Raw genomic sequence first — 22,113 nt, forward strand, 5'->3', positions numbered from 1 at the left:
AACAGACAGATCCAAACTTTACCCAATCACAGCAGGCAGCATAGTTAAACCTACAAAGACCAGGTCCCTTTTAATAAGGGTTCCACTATTGGACCTGTATAGTACCCCTCAGGACAAGCTTTAGGTACTGTAGCAAGACAATAAAGTCCTGGTTCCTAGAATTCAGCTCTCAAAGTGAAACATTACAGGCAAAACCCAATTCTTCTATGCAAGGCCCAGGTACCATCCTATAGCCTCAGTGGTGTGGATGGAACTGGTTGTGGAGGCTTTTTAAATCCAGCTTGGATCCCTCCGTCACTCATTTCCAATACCTTCGACACTGGCAATATTCTGTTTGCTTGCCATTGCTGAGTCTACTAGGATCCCAGGTCCTTTTCCAGCATTGATTTCCCCCAGGGAGTAGATTGCATTCATATTTTGCCACCCAAAATGCATCATTTTACATTAAACCTAATCTGCCATGTAGTTTGCCCACCACATTAATTTATTCAGATCTTCTTGCAAGGTTCCCACCTATGAAGTTAATGCCCAGCCAAGCATCATCCACAAAGATTGAACTGTTTAATTCATGAACTTGGATGGGATAAACCGTATTGGTCCTAGGACAGAACCCTTAAAGACCCCCCCCACACACACTTTCCACCCCATCACTATCCTCTGTAGCCAGTTTTCAATCCATGTACTCACCATATGGTCCATTAGTTTGGCAAGAATCTCATGATTACTGCTCATGATACCATTGCCATTACTAAAATCTTGTATAGTCCCCTACACCCTCCAAGAGATTGCATAGAATTGATGTTAGGCTAACTGGTCTAATTTCCAGAGATGCATCTTGGCCCTTTTTAAGTATTGGTGCTACATTGGCTTTGCTCCAGTCAGCTGGTGCCATTCCAGTTAGTATACCTTTTCTAAATAATGAAAAATGGACTGACAATTCCTTGACAGTTCAAGGACCCTTGGGTGCAAGCCATCTGGTCCCTTAATGTTACGTTTTTTCAAGTCTAATCCTGTCCTTAGATGAATGCATGGTTCCTTCCACCCAGTCTGGATAATTAAAATCTGCTTATAAAGGCACTTTCCATTCTTGCTGCTAATCCAAGTTGAGATAGGAGGTCCCCCTCAAGTTTGGGGCCTATAGCATACTCCCAGTATTACTTTCCTCCCTTTGGGGCTCTACCGATAAGGATTTTACCTCCCCTTGCTCTCTTAGTGATGTCATCTCATTCACTTGTGAATCTTTTTTGATATACCGATCTGTTAACTCACATAACCCTTATGATGGCCACTGATAAATGCTAAATCTTTTGTTGATAGGAATAAGCAATCTAGTCAACTTAATTGATCAGAGAGGATCAAGCAATAGTTGGATACAACTGTAAATCATTTGCATCTGTTTACACTAAACAATCTGATCAAACTCATAAGGCATCAGTGTTGTTTTTCAATGTAACAATTGAGCATTTTGCTGCCCTGGCTGATTTAGATCAGATTAACCCGAGTCAATGGACCAGAAAGGAAGTTAAGCCCATTTGATGAAATCACACATAAGCAAAAAAGTGTGTATGTCAACCATAAGGGGTCATTTACATTTGTAGCAGCCCTCTGAAAAGCTATCTAGTGACTCAGCAGTTGACAAGCTACTAAGTTGCCTACTCACCATCCAAATTAATACTGAAAAGCCCACATCACAGCCCTGTAACCATGTGGTTTCAAAACCTCAATGGGATGGGCATAATTTGTGTACAACCCTGTCCAGCCACCACTGAGATAGGCAAAACAGTAGTGAGATTCAATGGGAAGCAAACAGCACACAGCAGGAACAGTTTCCAAAAATCTAAAAAGTGTCAGATTCTGATGAGTCTACAAGGGAAATGCTCGTAAAAGATAAGCAATACTGTTCTCCTGATTATGTTATAGTGACATCACTGATTCTACTGTGCATCTGTTGGGATACAATTGAAAACACCCACAATTGGCATCTGGTTTTCATCTTGGACCAAGTCATTTATTACATTTGCTTTGTAGGAGTAGTTCAGCAAAGGCCAATGGGCAGGGCCGACACCCAGCCCACAATTGAAAATTATGGGCTCATTCACAGTACCCATATACTAAATGCAGTTTTAGTGTGCAAGCAGCTGCTCCCTTTACCCTGCAATGAGGGGGTGGTGTGGAGTGTGCCAGAGATTGGCACATTGCAATGCATGAACTCTGTGCTTCAGAAATATGAAGCATTGCGTCAACTGCAACGCCCCTTTAAAAATCAACTTTAGTAGAGCAGGCAGAGCCGATTGGTAACTGAACTTAGGAACAGTGCAGCATAGAAGCACAAGACTAAAAGCCAAGTGCAGATGCACCAATAGTGTTTCAGCACTTAGTGGATGTCCATAGTTTAACTGCTCTCATGACAAACTGCCATTCCATTGTTTCAGTGCACCAACATTAGAGACAAGCTCCCAGTCTTCTGTATTGTAGACCTCCCTTCAGGATACACACCAAGGCTGTTTCAGGAGGTAAAGTGCAGTAAATTCTATACATGCAGCACCTTCCCAAACCTGTAACAGTCACATGGCAGACTGTTCTGGGTAGTGTCAAGATGCACCCCCCAGTCAGTTTCCCCACACATTGGCCCAAAAAAAAAAAAAAAAAAAGGAATCATTGATTAATAAATGTATGCAAGCTTCAGACCAAGAGGACACCATTTCCCAGTGACAGCATGTTCTCTTAGAACATTACCCAAGCAGTTAACATGCTTATGCAGACATTTGCAAAAGATAAAGTTCACCTTTCTGAACAAATTACATTTAGGCTGCTTTCACACTGGGGCGGTATTCAGGCGTTAGAGCGCTATAAATAGCGCATGTGTAACGCCTGAAAAAAACCGGCCCCTTTAACTCCAGTGTGAAAGCCGGAGGGCTTTCACACTGGAGCGATGCGCTGGCAGGACGGTGAAAAAAGTCCTGCCAGCCGCATCTTTGCAGCGGTGAAGGAGCGGTGTATTCACCGCTCCTATACCGCTGCTACCCATTGAAATCAATGGGACACCGCGGCAATACCGCCGGCAAAGCGCCGCTGCAGCGGCGCTTTGCGGGCGGGTTTAACCCCTTTTCGGCCGCTAGCGGGGGTTAAAACCACCCCGCTAGCGCCCGCACACCGCCGCTAAAACGACGGTAAAGCGCCGCTAAAAATAGCGGCGCTTTACCGCCGACGCTGCTCTCGCCCCAGTGTGAAAGCAGCCTTAGGGTGCAACATTCAGCATCCGCCCCCCCATGGATCACATAGCCACATCAGGAGTTCTGTAAATGAACAGACTACAAGTACCATCAGCCATTGTGGCAGACACCTTGTATGTCTCAAACTGTAAGGGTGTGGATAAGTGCTCTTGTAGTTAATTAATCTTCCTGCAGTTCATTAGCCGTCTGGTCATAAAAGGCAGACAGCAGAGTCTACAGGCTCCTAACATTGCATCCACGATCTGCCAATCATAGGTGTAATGCTCTGCAGGCTTAGAAGAAAAATGACATGGAAGGAAAATTATAAATACTTGACAATTTAGTAAAGAAAAAATAAATAAAATCACAGAAACTGTTAGCTCACATTTTACTTTATTATGAATCAATCAAAACAAGCCTTCATCTTTGCAAGATGGGATTTACGTGTATTCCTAGATGAGAGCTGCTCCACCTATAAAAAAGTAAACAGGCATTAGTATACACATCCAGAAACTATTTGATCAAGTATTTCATCGAATACAATTTTGTTTTAGTAAAAGATTTCTGGATTACTCAAGTGTTAGGCATATTCTGCAGTCATTAAAGAGTGCACAGATTGGAAGTGACAGTTGTGCAGACGCTTCCAAAGCACATGGGTAGATGGCTCCTCTACAGCTGTTGGAAAGCCAACCCATATCCGAATCATGAAAACTACACCTCAATGGGGTTTTATTAAGGCTGGGTTCACACTGCTGCGATGCGGGAACGCTGCAAATCTGCATCGCATGCCTCTTGGCAGCAGTTCACACTGCCCTATGCGAACTGCTGGGAGTGTCAGTGAAATGTTAATGACACCCCCAGATCAGTTTGCACATCGCAGTGCGATCTGCAAACTGACAGGAATCGGATCGCATGGTGTGAACACCCATGTGATCTGATTCTGCTGCAGACCAAAAATAAGGGTCCTGTGCGAGTTTGGGACGGGTGCGATTTTCACCACAGTGCGAATGACATCCGATCTAGTCACCGTAGCAGTGTGAACCCAGCCTAAAGGCAAGTCCACTTTGCCATGAAGTTGCTGTAGATCTGCAGGGGGGATGTGCAAGGAAAATGCATTTGACTGTAAACAATTGGATAAAATCAGAGCTTCCCCTCAGATCTACAGCAATTGCAGTGCATTTACCTTTAGTAAATCAACCCACCATAGTCTTACTCAGCTTATAGACCATAATGCTTCCACCCTGACTTTCAGGAGCTTTACAGAATGCAAACCAGCAGAACACATCTGTGCACCTTATACTTTTTTGCTCATTTCAAGACAATATTTACTGATAATGCAGAATAGTCTTTCAATACTACTGAAATGTCTAAATGCATAGTTTTACAAAACCTTACATTGCAAAGCAGGCACATGCATGCGATCAGTTACAGAGCCATCAGTAATAGAATGTGTCCTCATGACTGAAATCAGACAGGGATAACAAGCATCATTGGCTCACAAAACAAAAGTGGTAATAGACAGCACAATTACCTGACATGACTGGTCATCTCTTGCTGGACCGACATCCACTGCCAGGCTTTCATCCTCCTGTAACAGGACAAAGCTAGTAAGGCAAGGAATTTATACACCATTACCAACACAAGTCAATGAGTGTCAATCAGAACAGGATATTATCGTCAGTTATCGCATCTGACGGCACTTCCTATAGCCCGAATCTCATCACATGACACATCAAATCCACCCAAAACCCAATTCAGCCCCGTCTGGTGGCAGTTGCGCTTGTTTGCCAGCTTCCTACATCCCAGGACTGCAAAACCTACATATGCTTTGCTCCACCAACTGCCCCAAGCATTATATATTTAAAGGGACGTACACCAGGGGAAGGAATGGTTCTATAGGCTAAAAGATATTTACTTTAATGCATAAAGGCTCCCCTATGCCTACACAAGCCCAATCTCACCCCAGCCCCATACCCGAGATCAATGGCTCTCCTCTCCCTCAGAAGGCACATTGATAGCAGTGGGAACCAATGACTCCTGCTATCAAATTCTGACAGGCCATGCTGTGTCTACAGATGCAGGCAGCATGGCTTAGGTTTGAGCCCCCATAGGAAATTGCTTGCTGTGGGGGCACCACAGAAAATGTATTGGGCTGCTTTGTGCAAAGCCAATGTACAGAGTGGTCAAGTAAAAACAAGTTAATTTTGCTTTACAGGAAACAGCAAAAATCTTTAGCCCTGTAGCTCTGCAGTGAGCACAGTACATACAACTTACCACAAGCAAAAAAGGCAGATCTTAAAGATCAGACACTCCAAGTGATCAGACCTAAAGAGAAAATAAATAAATGTGTAAGAATCTAGATGACGTTTTATTCCACTACTGCATTTTCAGAAAGCCTGGTACTGTTTAAGTTGACAATTCTACATTAAGCAGCAAAGCATTTCTAATGAATGCTACAGAACTGGATGTGCTCAGAACAACCCTTCTCACCACCAGCAATCTGACGGTAATTCCAGCTCTTTTTAGGTTAATTTCATCACAGCACACTCCTATCTGATATGTACAGACTTCTCCCTGTGATAGTCAGGTATGGCTCTCAGGTGTCTTCAGAGCCAGACTGTCCAACAAATCACTGATTAAGCCATCACATAAAAAGGTATTTTTACAGAGCCCTGCACCACTGAGAATATAGGATATAAAATTAAAAACAAGAGCTAAGCGGGACTTTAAATGAAGTACGGGGTCTTTTATTGAAAAAAAAAAAAAAAGGAGAAATATTGTTATGCGATTATATGATGCGACAAAATTACATGTATATTAAAGAGGTGCACAGACAGACACATTATTGACATTGACATTGTTTTATATAATCTTACTGACCAATACAGAGTAGGTTATAAAAGCGCACCTCCATTATATACATAAGACAACCAAATATGGAAATAAATTAAATAATAAATAAATATAATTTATTTCCATATTTGGTTGTCTTATGTATATAATGGAGGTGCGCTTTTATAACCTACTCTGTATTGGTCAGTAAGATTATATAAAACAAAATGTCAATGTTAATAATGTGTCTGTCTGTGCACCTCTTTAATATACATGTAATTTTGTCGCATCATATAATCGCATAACAATATTTCTCCTTTTTTTCAATAAAAGACCCCGTACTTCATTTAAAGTCCCGCTTAGCTCTTGTTTTTAATTTTATATCTTATATCTGATAGGGATGGAGGCTATGACCTCATTTAAAGTCCCAAAATTTCCCCCTCCCCTTTTCCCATCATGTTATTACTGAGAATATAGAATTAAAGAGCAACTTTTGGGAACAAACTCCTCGTGCTCAATGTATATTGCAGGGATTTTGTTGCAGAATCTGGATATTCTGAAGAAATAGCTTGGTGTCCATGTGCAGAGGGGATCTGTAAGGCTGCTTTCACACTGGGGTGGTATATAAAAATAGCGCCTGTAAAAAACCGGCCCCTTTCCCTCCAGTGTGAAAGCTGGAGGCAGGACGGTGAAAAAAGTCCTGCTAGCCGCATCTTTGGAGCGGTGAATTCACCGCTCCTACCCATTGAAATCAATGGGACACCGCGGCAATGCACCGCTGCAGCTGCGCTTTGCGGGCTTAACCCTTTTTCGGCCGCTAGCGGGGGTTAAAACCACCCCGCTAGCGCCCGCAGACCGCTGCTAAAAATAGCGGCGCTTTACCGCCGCCGCTGCAGTGTGAAAGCAGCCTTAGGGAGTGGCTTTAATCAGCTGCTGCAACTGCAGGGTCTGCATACCTTTAGGTGCAATTTTTTATTTGGAGTAGTTGACCAAAAATTACATTTTATGCAGGGGTGCCAAAAATCAGGCATGCATCTTTATGCAGACTTCTGGGAAAAGCAGGAAGAAAAAAAAAAAAAAAAAAAAAAGTGACATTTTCCAGGGGCATTTTGTACAGAACACCTCCAGGAAGCCATATCCCCAGCATTTCTCCAGTGGGTGGTCCACTTAAATTCCCCACAGGGGATTTGCTGCTAGATCACGTTCATGGGAGATGTGCCCCCCTGCTGCATCCCAATAGACACCCGCTGTTTACCAAAGCCATTGGAAGGGGCCTAATGGGCAGGAAGTCCAGTGAGGGCATGATGGCCACCCCAGTCAACTATGCCCTTGGAGGACCAGAGTGACATCACATGTGCCCAACAGCCTCTGATTTTAAAGTGTAAATGTGAGATCTGAGGTCTTTGGCCCTAGATCTCACATTATGGTCCTTCATTTTTTCTTTATTACAAGGGATGTTTACATTCCTTTCACTTGGCATAACAAAAAAGCCAAACTTGTATTTTTCCAAAAACTTTTTTAATTCAAAAATTATATATAGTGATTTTCTAGCAAATGTGATTTTAACTTGTAAAATAGGCTTGGGCCTCAAGTGGTTAATGTATTCCTTGACAAGTCCAGTACCAATGTAAATGTCCACTTGCCGTGTCAAACAAGCTCTATGCAAGATGGAAGTCTACAGTTATTGGGTGCCAATCAGAATAGATTAATCGCATCTGACAGCACTTCCTATAGCCCCAATCTCAGTGACAACACATCAAGCCACCGAAAACCAAAGCCAGCTCTGTCTGGTGGCAGTTTGCTTGTCTCTTCCCAGCTTACCACACATCAGGATAACCTACATGTGGTTCGTTGCTCCAACTGGTAGGGAAAAAACCCCCACACTGAGGAAGGAATGGTTCTACAGGCTTAAGGACTTTCCTCCCCCCCCCCCCATTAAGGTAAAAGTAATCCTGATGTAGGAGCGGGACCACTAAAGGATCAGGGCTGCTCTGTGCAAAGTATAACAAGCTTATAAGTTGGCAATTACTTTACAGAACTAAGAGCAAAAACCTTTAGCCTATAGATCTCCAGTCTGCACATTACAGGTAAAACATTTGCCATGTTATTGGGAACATTTAGAAAAGGTATTTGTGCCCAAATATAATCTTTTTCAGGGCTCATTTACTCTTCAAAGCTGCTAGTTTATGTAATACCCATGTAAAACTTACCTCAATAATGCAGATCTAGATCAGAAACACCAAGAGATCAGACCTGAAGAGGAGAAAAAAGGAATAAAAAAAAAGTGTAAGACAACCTATATGGCATTTTACATTTTATTCCACTACAGCATTTTCAGAAAGCCTGGTACCAAGTGGGCAATTACATAGCAAACAAGCATTTCTAATGAATGCTACAGAACTGGATGTGCTCAGAAGAACCATTCTCACCACCAACAATCTGACGGTAATTCCAGCTCTTTTTAGGTTAATTTCATCACCGCACTCCTTATATCTGCCTTAGATCAGGTCCTGCCAATAGAGCCATGTACAGACCTCCCTGTGAGGATCAGGTATGGTTCTGTCACGTGTCTTCAGAGCCAGACTGTCCAACAAATCACTGGATTGAGCCATCACATAAAATGTTTATCCAGGCAAGATTTTACACCACTGAGAATGTAGAACTAAAGAGTAGGTTTATTCATTCAACAAAAACTCCTCTTGGTGAGGAATGTACACTGCAGGCATTTTGTTGCAGATTTCTACCTTTTATTATTCTAAAGGAATAGCTTTGTGTCCATGTGCACAGGGAACGGCTTTATAATTAGCTGCTACACCTGCAGGGCTTGCATAACTTTAGATGCAATTTTTTTCCCCCCCAAAATGGAAAAGGATTTGTTGCAGGGGTGCCAAAAATCTGACCTGCATCTTTATGCAGACTTCTGGGAAAATCAGTGAGCCACACAAGTTACATTTTCAGAGGGAGTTGTGTACAGAACACCTCCAGGAAGCCATATTTTATAGAAAAAAAAAAAAAAAAAACTGGCATTGCATAGTGAAGAGGAATGATAACATGCCAATGTATTCCCATTAAAGTAGTTCCTTTTAAAATGTACTCCTTGTCATAGCTAGTACCAGTTTAAATGGCCACACTTGCCATTTCAAACAGCAAGCATCATGATGGAAGTCTACAGACTCTTTCTACAGCTGTCACAGGAGCTTTGAATTACTGTGATAAAGAAATATCACTGATGACCTTTAAAGACAAACAGGAGGGGGGGGGGGGGGGGGGGGGGGGGGAAGTATACCTTCAAAACCAGGAACGGTGTGGATTAGCATTCAACAGTTCATCATGGAAGTTCCTGCAAGAATAAGAGTCCAATTACTACAATGTAGTGAACCACTGGCCTAATATATGCAACAATGGACCCACCCCACCTAAACTTACTAAACAAAAGCATTTAATGAATGCTACAGAACTGGATGTGCTCAGAAGAACCCTTCTCACCACCAACAATCTGACGGTAATTCCAGCTCTTTTTAGGTTAATTTCATCACAGCACTCCTTATATCTGCCCGAGATCAGGCCCTGCAAACAGAGCCATGTACAGACCTCTGAGCATCAGCTATGGCTCTGTCATGTCTCCAGAGCCAGACTGTCCAATAAACAGCTGATTAAACGTTTAATCCACTTATCCAGACAAGACTTTACAAAGCCCTGCACTACTGAGAATGCAGACTTTCAAGTGGATGTAAACCCAATTTTTTATTGTCATAATCATTTGAGCCCAGTCTTGCCACAAAGTTAATCCAGCTCTGAGCAATCCTTATTGTTCAGCGAGAAATCCTGACAAAAAAAAAAAAAAGCTATCAAATCCGCCCCCTTGCTGTGAGCGACAGGCGATTTACACATCTTGTGCACTAGCCTAAGACATGCATTATTTTAACTCCCTCCCACTCCTTTCTTCTGCTGCTCTACAAGGATTGGTTGTTCCACACCTCAGCATGATTTGGCATGCTGAAGTCATGTGGGGACTTTTCTGGGTTTTGACTGGATGTTAGTGATCATAGCAGAAGTTCAGTGTAAGTAATACACAGGAGAAAATGCATGATAAGGGGAGTGTAGAGGTGGGCGGGGAATCTGACATCAACTCCACCCACAAAATCTGCAATCTTTCCAGTCTCATAGCAGACAGGGGAGACATTTGACAGATTATACATGCAGGAGGCATGTATAGCCTCCAAGATAACCAATATTGCAGTAATTTAGAAAGGATGAGTGGGTTTACATTCACTTTAAGAGCAATTCTCAAAAAAAAAAAAAATCCTCTTGGTGATCAATGTACATTGCAGGGATTTTGTTACCAATTCCCAACTTTTGCTAATCTGAATAGCTGTGTACCCATGTGCAGAGTGACTCTGTAGGGGAGTGGTTTTATAAGCTTCTGCAGGGCTCCAATGAAGAAAGCAGCAGGGTCTGCATACATTTTGATGCAATATCCATTTGTTAGTATCTCAAAAATGATATTTGTTGCAGGGGTGCCAAAAATATGACTTGCATCTTTATGCAGACTTCTGGGAAAGTCAGTGAGCCACACAAGGAAATTACAGAGGGAGTTGTGTAAACAGTTTGTACAGAACACCTCCAGGAAGCCATATTTTATTGCATTTCACAGAAAATTCTAGCATTGCATATTGAAAAGGAATGGTCGTTTTTAACATTTAAATGTTTCACCCCATAAAAGGTAGAGTTGCCCTAATGTATTCCTTGTCTAGTAACAATTTAAGTGTCCACACTTGCCATTTCAAACAGCAAGCTCTATGCAAGATGGAAGTCCACAGGCCCTTTCTACAGCTGTTGCAGACACTTTGAATAACAGATATTAAGAAAGATATCACTGATGACCTTTTAAGAAAACAGGAGGGTGAAGTATACCTTAAACCCAGGAATGGCGTGGCTTGGCATTCAAGTGTTCATTATGGAAGTTCCTACAAAGAATAAAAGTCACATCACTACAAGTTAATGAACCGCTGGCCTAATATGTGCAACACTGGACCCACCCCAGCTTCCTACATCTCAGGCTGACCTACATGCGCTTTGCTCTACCAACTGCCCCGAGCATTATAGATTTCAATTAAAGTGACATACACTGGGAAGGAATGGTTCTATGAAGTGGTTCTAAAGGCGTAAGGGTTTTTAACCTAAGGTGAAACCCCTTCTATGATGTAATCCTATACATGGGTGAGATCAGGCTCACCTAGCACTGCCTGAGAGCAGCGGCTCTCCCCTCACAGGGAAGATAGCAGTGGGAGTCATTACCCTTTAAGCAGGAGATTATATACACTTAAGCAGAAAAAGCATTTAATGAATGCTACAGAACTGAATGTGCTCAGAAGAACCCTTCTCACCACCAGCAATCTGACGGTAATTCCAGCTCTTTTTAGGTTAATTTCATCACAGCACTCCTTATATCTGCCCGAGATCAGGCCCTGCAAACAGAGCCATGTACAGACCTCTGAGCATCAGCTATGGTTCCGTTATGTCTCCAGAGCCAGACTGTCCAACAAATCGCTGATTAAGCCATTACCTAGAATGCATCTATTTATCCAGGCAAGATTCTCACACCCTGCACCACTAAGAATTAGTGCTAGTTCACACCAGATGCAGTCCTGTGTGCTTTTGTGCACAAATACATGCCATGTTTTCCAATGGCTGTAGTTCACACCAGTGCAGCTCGCTTTTTCTATGCTAAAAATGCTTGCAGCGTTTTCCAATGCTCTAGTTCACACCAGTGCAGAAAATAAAAGAGCTACTGCAACCTAGCAAAATTGTATCAAAAATGCACTGGAACCATGTGTGCTGTGGGGGGGAATCCAGAATGTATCCGAGGTGCGAATTGGCCCTAAAGAATTTCTTGCAACAAACTTCTTAGTGAAGAATGTACATTGCAGGGATTTTGTTGCAGATTTATATTTTGTTATTCTGAAGGAATAGCTTTGTACCCACATGCAGGGTGAATCTGTATGGGAGTTTTATAATCAGCTGCTGCAGGGTCTGCATATATTTAATGCAATATCCATTTGCTAGTATCTCAAATGAGATTTCTGCTGAATGGGAGCCAAAAATGCGACTTACATCTTTGTGCAGACTTCTGGGAAAGTCAGGGAGCCAATCACAAGGAAATTACATTTGAGGGAGTTGTGTACAGAACCTCTGGAAAGCCATATTGTATTTTCCAATAAATTTTAGTGTTGCATATTGAAAGTGATTAAATTTCCCCCATAGGGGAGCTGCCCTAATGTATTTGTCATGTCTAGTACCAAAATGCAATTGTCCACATTTGAAATGTCAAACAGCAAGCTCTATGCAAGATGGAAGTCTACAGACTTATACAGCTGTTCCAGGAGCTTTGAATTACTAAGAAAAATATCACTGATGACCTTTAATAGACAAACAGGAGAGAATTATACCTTAATACGGAATGTTGCTGGGCACCCAGGTGTTCATTATGGAAGTTCCTGCAAAGAATAAAAGTCCCATTACTACAAGTTAATGAACCACTGCCATGGCTACCTTCTTGCCAATAAAACTGCAAGTAAGCAGTCTTGCATATTCCCCAATAATGTGGTTTGTGTATAAACCAGCGTTCATTCTGTCAGGAAGACATCACTTGACCACTGTAGGAGAAAAGCTTTAAACCCACCACACAAGAGGCCAGGTGGGTAGAATAACCCCCACCAGAAAAGGTCTACAGTATTTGAGTCGATTCCCCAATCTTACAGGTTGGGAAACACTAGAAAACTGCACTTGCCAATTTGTACAGCTCTTCCACCATAACAGAACTGTTTAAGGGAGATAGAAACAGGAAAGTTTTGAAGTTTAATCAGATCTACTCATACAGAATATCAGTAACCATGCCACAATTCTTGTTCTGTACAAAAATGGACAATATGCCATCTGCAGCACTTGGCAGTTCACTTCCACCCCTGAACCATTCTCATGGTTAGTCCTATAGAGCAGTGGACAATCCTGTCCTCAGGGCCTACTAACAGGCCAGGTTTCATGTATTACCTTGGGGAGATGCAGACTAGAATTTCAGTCATCTTGTAAACCTGGCCTGTTGGTGGGCTTTGAGGACAGGGGTTGATGACCACTGCTATAGAGCTTCCAAAGTGCCGAAGGGCAACTTTTACCAACTCAAATGTTAGCAACATCTTGCATTTCTCAATATATTAAAAAAGTTAGATTTCTTGCCACCATAACAGGTGATGCTCCCTTTGCAGCACAGTTTTTACTCTTCCAGTTACAAAGCCCCTGAAGCACATGGCTAGATCTTTCCAACAGCTGTAGAAGTGCCAACCCATATCTGAATCCTGCAACACTTACACCCTTAATTGTCTTACTCAGCTTATAGACCATTATGTGGGAGCATGCCTACATTCTGACTTCAGGAGCTTTACAGAACGCAAACCCGCAGAACACCTCTGCGCCTTATACTTTTTTGCTCATTTCAAGCCAATATTTGCTGATAATGCAGAATAGTCTTTCAATACTACTGAAATGTCTAAATGCATAGTTTTACAAAACCTTACATTGCAAAAATCAGGCACATGCATGCGATCAGTTACAGAGCCATCAGTAATAGAATGCGTCCTCATGACTGAAATCAGACAGGGATAACAAGCATCATTGGCTCACAAAACAAAAGTGGTAATAGACAGCACAATTACCTGACATGACTGGTCATCTCTTGCTGGACCGACATCCACTGCCAGGCTTTCATCCTCCTGTAACAGGACAAAGCTAGTAAGGCAAGGAATTTATACACCATTACCAACACAAGTCAATGAGTGCCAATCAGAACAGGATATTATCGTCAGTTATCGCATCTGACGGCACTTCCTATATCCCGAATCTCATCACACGACACATCAAATCCACCCAAGACTCAATTCAGCTCTGTCTGGTGGCAGTTGAACTCACTTCTTGCCAGCTTTACATTTCAGGATGACCTACATGTTTCTGAGCTCCACTAACTGCCCCAAGCATTATACATTTAGATTAAAGGGATATACACTGGGGAAGGAATGGTTCCACATAGCAATTCTAAAGGCTTATGGAATTTTAATCTAATGCATTAGAGAAAATAAAATAAAAATGTCAACCTTTTGTGACATAGAATGTCCCTATACTTACATGAGCCTGATTTCACCCAACACTGTGCCCAGGAGCAGCAGCTCCTCCATCCTCACAGGGCAGATAGATAGTGGGAGCCATTGGCTCCCACTATCAAATGCCGACAAGGGGCAGGCCATGTGTCTACAGATGCAGGCAGTAAGTCTTGGTTCAAGCCTGCACAAGTACCCCCATAGGAAATGGCTTCCTGTGGGGCACAGAAAAGAAGGACGGGGCTGCTTTGTGCAAAGCAGGTGTCCGTCACACATTCTGACAGGTCGCCGAATCTAACGTTTTGTCACTGCCATCTTGCTACACCCAGCACTCCTCCACAGTAAGGATACACTGAGAAGGGGCAAGTGGACATCTTGTTACACCCACTGGAGTTTTGAATTTTACATTTTTAACAGTAAAGAGTTTATATAGTGAAGCAGTACTTAAAATTCAACATCTAAATCGTCAGATTTCTAAGAGGCAAGCCTGCTGATCTCACAGGTTTGCTAATTGAACAGAAGTTTGCTGCTTTTAAAAATTCAACAGCTAAACAGTTACATGGAGTTCCAAGTATTGTAGTTCACTATATAGACTGTTTACAGTTAAAAAATGCAAAACTCAGTTGGGTGTAACAAGATGTCCGCTTTCCCCTTCCTTCTCAGTGTATCCTTATGGTGGAAGAGTGGAGTGTAGCAATATGGCAGCAACAAAATGTCACTTCAGTTACACATTAGCATGTTACCTAATCCATCAGAACAGGCAAGTATAACAAGCTTATTAAAAAAAAATATGTTTGAGAACTTTACAGAAGAGCAAAAACCTTAAAACTCTCCAGTCTGCACATTACAAGTAATAAAGATTTGCCATGTTATTGGGAACATTTAGAAAGGGTATTTGTGCCCAAGTAGAACCTTAACAGAGCTCAGTTACACTTCAAAGCTGCTAGTTTATGTAATACCCATGTAAAACTTACCACAATCATAAACAGGCAGATCTGAAAGATCATAAACTCCAAGTGATCAGACCTGAAGAGAACAAAACAAAGTGTAAGACAATCCAGATGGCATTTTATTCTACTGCATTTTCTGAAAGCCTGGTACCATTTATGTGGGCAATTTACACTTAAGCATTTCTAATGAATTCTACAGAACTGAATGTGCTCAGAAGAACCCTTCTCACCACCAACAATCTGACGGTAATTCCAGCTCTTTTTAGGTTAATTTCATCACCGCACACTCGTTATATCTGCCTGAGATCAAGTCCTGCCAACAGAACCATGTACAGACCTCCCTGTGAGGATCAGGTATGGTTCTGTGTCACATGTCGTCAGAGCCAGACTGTCCACCAGTCACTGATCAAGCCATCATAGAAAATGCTTCCATTTATCCAGGAAAAATCTTACACAGCCCTGCACCACTAAAAGTAGAATTAAAGAGCAACTACTTTTTTGGGGAACACTCTAATTTGGGTGATCAATGTACATTGCAAGGATTTTCACAATTGCAGACTGCTACCTTTCGTTATTCAGAAGGAACAACTTTGTGTCCACGTACAGTGTGAATCTGTATGTGTCAGCTGCTGTACCTGCAGGGCTCCAATGAAGAAAGCTGCAGGGCCTGCATACCTGAAGATGCGATTTCCATTTGGAAATCTCAAAAACGACAAAGTTGCAGGGGATGCCAAAAATCTGACTTATCTTAGTGCAGATTCCTAGGAAGATCAGTGAGCCATCAGGAAACATTTTCCAGGGCGTCCTGTACACAAAACCTCCAGGTAGGAAAGAATTTTATCATTCCAAATTTTCCCCACAAAAGTGTAGTTAACCTTTAATGTACAATACAACCCAAGATCCACCACCTCCTAGCCATACCCCTTAAAAAAAAATAAAAAAAGCAAGCCCAAGCATGTGCATCTAGTTGGACCAACACTGAACTAAACCTGTACAGGTTGGCTTAAACCTAACCCAAGGCATTCCGTGGGAAAATCAAGTTGTTGGGTCCACCAACGCATAGCTGGGGCAGACTTCCACATTGATGGACTGACGTTTGTCTTTTCTGGCAAAATAGGAAGTATACAAATTAAAAACATACCAACAGCATCATCCCGGGAGCATTTCTGCTATGCTTCTCATGAGGTCCATCACATGCCTGTTAACAGTAAATGGACAAGTGCTGTAAGTCACCAAAAATAGTCCCATTTAAGCAAAACATGAAATCACTAAGGGCCAGTTCACAGCAGATGCAGTTCAGTTCACCTTTTCCCTGCACTAAAAACAGTGTTTTCCAATGGCTCTAGTTCACACCAATGTGTGACGTTCTAGTCAGTTTCTGGTGCAGAAGTTGGCCACACTGGTGTGAACTAGAGCCATTGTCATACATGACAAACACTGTGCATGCATTTTTAGGGCCAGTTCACACCAAGGGTGCACCCATACGTTCCAAATCAGTTGTATTGAAAAGATGCCCAGGAATTTTAGTCTAGATCATATCTCCACAACAACGTACATTACTGGAGCATAATGGAATGAATGAGGCCCAATAGCTGTCATTACACCAACACAGAAGAGAGCCCATAGAGCAGTCTCCCTATAGTAGCATGCAATGTACCCATGCCCAAGGAGTCCTCCAAAGGTTTAAGTCATTTGAGACCAATCCATGACCTTCATAGGAGGTGGATACCAAGTACTGTTCTACAAGTAGAAGAACCACACTGCCTTCATCTGGCTAGTGAACATCCTATCCAGACAACTCCCACTGCTTGATCACCCATAACCACAAGTCTAACATGCTGTACAATACATACAACAAAAGGTTTAAAGCTGATGTCCAGGTTTACTTTAAATAGTTCGAGCCAAGCTGGCCCAAGCCATTTCATTCTATAACAGATGAATCTTCAGTGTGCACTATACAAACTACATAGCCTCAGCTATATACAGCATTGTGTTCTGGGAGTAAGGAGACCGTCCCGTCTCACCCAGAACAATGTTGCTTTGGCTACTAGAGGTGCAACGGATCAAAAAAACACAGATCATTCCTCGGATCAGCAAAAACCTGTGAAAATACCACCATAAAGTTCCCACTGCAATATCCATACTCTCGCCCACTGCAATATTGGCCGAGTACAGTTTGGCATGAATTGGATGTGACTGCAATTTTCAGAGCAGCGCTGTGGGCACTACAGATCCAGCCTACAGCGCCGCTTCCATCTGATCTTCACTGTACAGATTAGTTACACAGGAGAGAAACAGGCATCATGACGCCAGTTTACAAGTGATTGCTCCGTCGTTTGACAAAGATCACATTGTAAATGGCCATCGGGTGTACCAAGATGGCCGCTCCAGAGCTAGGCCAAAGCTGCAGCCTTTCCTAAGGCTCAGTTCACACAGGAACCTTTTCTGAAGTCGAAGCGACTTCAGTAGTGTGCATTAAGACAGCTCTCATTCACTTACATTGATTTCTACATGTTGTGCGACCTGAGGTGACTTGGGGCGACTTGAAGTCGGATCTGAGTCGCCCATGTGTGAACCGGCTCTAAGACCAAAGCAGTGGAGCGCAGGGTGTGCTGATCCGAACCGGTTGACCCGTACAGATCAGTGAAGATCCGTTGCTCCCCTATTGGCTAGTGTCACACGGAGTTTTAGGCTTTTTGCGCTAAAAATAGCACCTAAAAACTGCCTGCCATGTGCGAAAGCTCATGTGCCTTGACACTGAGGTGGTGTGCTTGCGGAACAGAAGCGGCATCTTTGGGAGTGATGTACACAGTGCTCCTAAGCCACTGATACCCATTGTAATGCATGGGCAGCGATTCCAAAGCACTGCAACACGGGCCATTTTAACCCTTCAGCCGCTAGCAGGGGTTAAAAGCGCTACTAAAATGATAAAGCACCCAAAGTGTGAAAGTAGCCTTTGAGAGGCACTCAGCCATTCATAGGCAGCTTTGTATTCTATGAACAAAAAGAATCCCGATTGGCTGAATTGGGCCAAGGATCTCCAACTATGCTAGTCAGAGGAAACTGCATATAGAAAACAAAGATGTGTGTGTATATATATATATATATATATATATATATATATATATATATATATATATATATATATATATATAGATGAGAGCTGCTCAGATTGACCATTCGGTTCCTGGTGAGACAGGAAGGTCTTGTTTTGCCCCCAGAACAGTGTTGTCTCAGCTACAGGTTTATACATCACAGCCAGTAGGGGGCAACAGTAGAGAAGGAAAAAGTTCTGACTATTTAGGCCTCTTGCACATGGCAGCTGGAAAAAGTGCAGTACAATTTTTATTAATTTTTTTAAACTGAACTACAACCCAATAATTGTAATGGGCCTATGCACACAGGAACATAAGCACATCTACCTACACTATCTAATCTGAGATTAAAGCTGACCACACTATGCCAAAATGCATAGACCTTTACACTACATAGCTGGCAGATCTAGGAGATTGTACAATCATATACAGTGCATGGTCTGCATTAGGGCCACCATCAGTTACATAGTACAAAGCCCATTCTATCTGGATACAAGCAATGGATTGGTCACACTTGTCCTCAGATTGCATAGTGTATGGTCAGCTTTCAATGTGACAAAAGCTATGCAATCTAAAGGAGCAGTATCCAATGACATGGCTCCTTGCACTACATATCCTGAGACCTCATGGAGAGACCTCATGGAGAGCACACAAAGCATGCATGGCCACCTTCCTGCAGACCACACACAATGCAATCTGATCGCACTAAATGTCTAATGACAGATCTAAACGCGCCATTAGAAGTATGTAGTGGAATGTCCCGCCCCAATGACATGGTGAGATGACTGCTACCAGGTTTGGGATTTATGAAGCTCGTACAATCACATTGGAAGGTGAATGACCAACTTTATTCATAACACCCAATCGTTATAGAGGACATTAGTATGCAATGGAAAGGATTATAGACACAAAGCACAGCCCATCCAGCACCCAATGATCACCCACCTTCTCCTGGCAGCCATGAGGACGGAAGAGATCTCACCAAGCCTCGCCCTTCCATTATAAAGCTCCCAAATCCCGCACACAGTTCTCGCGATACCGACTGCGGCATTCTGGGAAATGTAGTCTCCTCATCTGTCAGCCATTGACGCTTCTTATTATTGTTTAATTCATGTTTTTTCATATCGAAACAATTTCAGTCCTTGAAAAGTGGCAGCTTCGGGATACAACAGTGTTCAATCGAGAAAAACAGTCACGGTTAAATTGACATAATTGACATCGTGAGGCTGTAGTATTACCAGGTGAACACTGGGTGGCAGCAGAGCTGTATGAGAAGAGCGCCGCGTGTTTTGATATTTTTGAAAGATTTATTACGCTGGACTTTTCTAGTGTGTAGTACTAGAAGTTGGACACTGGGTGGCGGCAGAGCTTTATGTGAGAGGCACCTTGAGGGGAATTTACTAATGGTAGCCATAATCCCTTCAATAAATAGTTACATAGTTAGCCTGGCTAAAAAAAAAGTCCATCCTGTTCAACCAATTAAAAAATAAATTAAAAAATACATATATTTATATACACATCTATAGTCCTGTATATATAATCCTATAACCGCAGTTGATCCAGAGGAAGGCACAAAATAAAAAATAGCAAAGCATGATCTAATTTGCTACAGCAGGGGAAAAAATTCCTTCCTGAAACCCCCGAGAGGCAATCAGATTTTCTCTGAATCAACTTTATCTATAAAGGTTATTACCCAGTTATATTATGTACATTTAGGAAAGAATCCAGACCTTTCTTAACCACTTCTGGACTGCCGCACACCAATGTACGTCCCTAATTTGGGGACAGATATCGTTGTTATGGCAGCAGATAGCTGCCATAACCCCAGTATCCTCATGTTCGGCCGGCACAAGATAAAAGTGGTCTCTATGGCGGATTCGCCGCAAGATCACTTTTATCTAAGGGGGGTAGGGTGCCCACGTGTCCCGGATTGCCCGGGATTTAGGGTTGCCACCTTTTCTTCAAGTCAAACCCAAACAGTTTTTTCTTTTTTATAGTATAAGCTATACATATATTTTGCTACTAAATAACATTTCTAATCATATGAAGTTAATAACAAGAGTCCCCCTTTACATTAGAGTCCACAGAGTTCCCCTTTTACCTCTGAACGCGGGGCCCCCCTTTTGCTTACAGTCCCTGCTTACAGTGAAAGAGTTCTCTTTCACTGTAAGCAGGGACTCTGCAGACTCTGATGTAAGGGAGAACTCTGGGGACGCTGACATAAGGGATGCTCTGTGAACCCTGATTTATGGGGGAACACTGAGTACTCTGATATACGGAGAGGACTCTGCTGTAAGGGGAAACACTGGTGTAAAGGGTAAGTCTGATGTAAGGGGTGCTCTGGGAACCCTGATTTGACTTAGTGTACTGACTCAGAGGCAGGAGAGGGAAGGGGAGAGACTTCATTCAGAGACAGGGATGGATGGTGAGCTCACACACCCCTTGGCAGTCAGCACCTCTCATTCAGATGGATCTGAGGCTGCTGGACTTCAAATTTCCGGCCCCAACTTTCCTTTTCTGAGGCACAGCGCCAGGGATTGGAGTGTGGGCAGACACAGAGGGGTAGGGATTGGGGGGAAGAGGTGCAGATCAAGCCCTCTCTCCTCTCCCGTTTGTATGCGTTTGTGGGGGGTGGAGGGTATGGTTTGTTAGTGTTGGCTTTGGGCAGTGTGAAAGAGAGTGTAACAGACACTCAGCAGTGAAACCTGCAGCCAGCAACCCTGCTGGGAAGCCATAGTCCAGTCTAAATAATGTGTCCGGGTTGCAGACAGTCCAAAACCTGGACACATGATTCCAAACCCGAACTGTCCGGGTGAATCCTGGACAGGTGGCAACCCTACCGGGATTGTCCCTGATTTGAGATTTTTGTCCCGTGTCCCGGGCACCTTCATTCCGGGACAATACAGTGTCCCGGAATTAAAAAAAACACAGTGACAAGACCAGTCCGTTTCGCGACTCCGCCCGTCCGCCGCCACCCTTACAAAGTTTAACACATCTCATACTCTCACACATGATGACACATAGGCTGCCAGTCTGGTTGCTAGGCTATGGGCCGCCCCGCGTCTAGCAACCAGTGACATCAGCTAAGGCCTGAGGGGCGGGCTGACACGTGGGCACTGGCAGTCAGTGTGGGCAGTGCACCCGCCCGCAGGCCCCGCACCCTACGGCTGAGAGCAGCACACGCGCCTCCGAGAGAGAGCAGCAGCCAGCCAGCACAGAGTGACGCCAGTGACCAGACAAAGCCACAGTTCAACTTCTCTCCTGAGCAGCCAGCCAGCCTGAGCCTCATCCGAGTCCTTCTCCAGGTCCCTCCAGCCCATGAGGTCCGCAAGTTTGCTGCCTGCAGTCAGTGCCAGACATTGACAAACTTCCAGGACCAGGACAGGTTAGTGTACTATACTGTCTGTGTTACACTCACATTTTGTCCCCCTCCATTCTGCTGCTGCCCCCCTCCATTCTGCTGCTGTCCCCCTCCAGTTTTCCTCCACGACCCCTTCTGTTCCGCTGTCCCCTCTGTTCTTCCTCCGTTCTGCTGTCCCCCTCTGTTCTTCCTCCTGTTCCCCTCTGTTCTTCCTCCGTGTCCCCCTCCGTTCTTCCTCCATGTCTCCCTCCGTTCTGCTGTCCCCCTCCGTTCTGCTGTCCCCCCCATTCTGCTGCCCCCCTCTGTTCTGCTGTCCCTCTCTGTTCTTCCTCCATGTCCCCCTCCATTCTGCTGTCCCCCTCTGTTCTTCCTCCATGTCCCCCTCTGTTCTGCTGCTGTTCCCCTCCGTTCTTCCTCCGTGTTCCCTCCGTTCTGCTGCCCCCCCTGTTCTGCTGTCCCCCCCCATGCTGCTGTCCCCCCCATTCTGCTGTCCCCCCCCCCATTCTGCTGTCCCCC

The 22,113-nt window shown here is 43.5% G+C and overlaps 1 long non-coding RNA gene and 7 other non-coding genes across 11 annotated transcripts in view; all 8 read right to left on the reverse strand.

The window, feature by feature from the left end:
• LOC143935429 (uncharacterized) overlaps positions 1-19,270 on the reverse strand; it is a 41,796-nt gene extending 22,526 nt beyond the window's left edge. The window contains exons 1-12 of one of the 4 annotated variants that reach the window (XR_013263519.1): positions 19,182-19,270; positions 16,283-16,339; positions 15,166-15,217; positions 13,754-13,810; positions 12,494-12,541; positions 10,959-11,011; positions 9,331-9,384; positions 8,255-8,297; positions 5,487-5,537; positions 4,744-4,800; positions 3,598-3,684; positions 3,488-3,505 (exon numbers count right to left, since the gene is read on the reverse strand). This is a non-coding gene — a long non-coding RNA (uncharacterized LOC143935429). Of the gene's footprint in view, positions 1-3,487; positions 3,506-3,588; positions 3,685-4,743; positions 4,801-5,486; positions 5,538-8,254; positions 8,298-9,330; positions 9,385-10,958; positions 11,012-12,493; positions 12,542-13,753; positions 13,811-15,165; positions 15,218-16,282; positions 16,340-19,181 lie in introns of those variants that run through there. The other 3 variants (XR_013263518.1, XR_013263517.1, XR_013263520.1) reach the window with 3 other exon arrangements.
• LOC143937619 (small nucleolar RNA SNORD49) lies at positions 4,869-4,940 on the reverse strand. The gene has a single exon (XR_013263710.1). It is a non-coding gene; the product is annotated as a small nucleolar RNA SNORD49 (small nucleolar RNA).
• LOC143937632 (small nucleolar RNA SNORD65) lies at positions 5,682-5,754 on the reverse strand. Its single transcript, XR_013263721.1, has one exon. It is a non-coding gene; the product is annotated as a small nucleolar RNA SNORD65 (small nucleolar RNA).
• Positions 8,453-8,525, reverse strand: LOC143937627 (small nucleolar RNA SNORD65). Its single transcript, XR_013263717.1, has one exon. It is a non-coding gene; the product is annotated as a small nucleolar RNA SNORD65 (small nucleolar RNA).
• LOC143937628 (small nucleolar RNA SNORD65) lies at positions 9,510-9,582 on the reverse strand. Its single transcript, XR_013263718.1, has one exon. It is a non-coding gene; the product is annotated as a small nucleolar RNA SNORD65 (small nucleolar RNA).
• LOC143937631 (small nucleolar RNA SNORD65) lies at positions 11,411-11,483 on the reverse strand. The gene has a single exon (XR_013263720.1). It is a non-coding gene; the product is annotated as a small nucleolar RNA SNORD65 (small nucleolar RNA).
• On the reverse strand, positions 13,879-13,950 carry LOC143937618 (small nucleolar RNA SNORD49). Its single transcript, XR_013263709.1, has one exon. It is a non-coding gene; the product is annotated as a small nucleolar RNA SNORD49 (small nucleolar RNA).
• Positions 15,351-15,423, reverse strand: LOC143937630 (small nucleolar RNA SNORD65). Its single transcript, XR_013263719.1, has one exon. It is a non-coding gene; the product is annotated as a small nucleolar RNA SNORD65 (small nucleolar RNA).
• Positions 19,271-22,113: the final 2,843 nt, after the last annotated feature.

Source organism: Lithobates pipiens, unplaced genomic scaffold (genome assembly GCF_037356315.1).
Source record: "Lithobates pipiens isolate NorthernLeopardFrog02 unplaced genomic scaffold, aLitPip1_a1.2 Scaffold_28, whole genome shotgun sequence".
Classification (NCBI taxonomy): domain Eukaryota; kingdom Metazoa; phylum Chordata; class Amphibia; order Anura; family Ranidae; genus Lithobates; species Lithobates pipiens.